The sequence below is a fragment of the Penaeus monodon genome, chromosome 33, assembly GCF_015228065.2.
Source record: "Penaeus monodon isolate SGIC_2016 chromosome 33, NSTDA_Pmon_1, whole genome shotgun sequence".
Lineage (NCBI taxonomy): Eukaryota > Metazoa > Arthropoda > Malacostraca > Decapoda > Penaeidae > Penaeus > Penaeus monodon.
The window spans coordinates 12,794,504-12,794,743 of record NC_051418.1 but is presented as its reverse complement, the minus strand read 5'-3'; the positions used below and the strand labels follow the sequence as shown (position 1 = coordinate 12,794,743).

At 31.2% G+C, this 240-nt stretch overlaps 1 protein-coding gene across 1 annotated transcript in view; it reads left to right on the top strand.

The window, feature by feature from the left end:
• LOC119594052 overlaps positions 1–240 on the top strand; it is a 2,105-nt gene that overhangs the window by 785 nt on the left and 1,080 nt on the right. The gene's annotated exons all lie outside the window — the stretch shown is intronic.

Below are 240 nucleotides of genomic sequence, written 5' to 3'. Positions count from 1 at the left end.
AATAATTACACGTCAGTTAATTGCCGTTACTTTGTTTCTATTTCTATATGTTAATTGATTTCTGCTCCCACAACTCTAATTAATTTCCATATATTCTTGGTAGTAACTTATTATTATTTTTCATGCTCTATCTCCCCTTCGAATAGCTTGCCTTATAAATTATTTCTCACCAGTTTCATTCTTTAGTAAAACGTTCTTTTAAAGTTAGGTATCTATCCCTTTAAAAAGCCCCTACGCCCT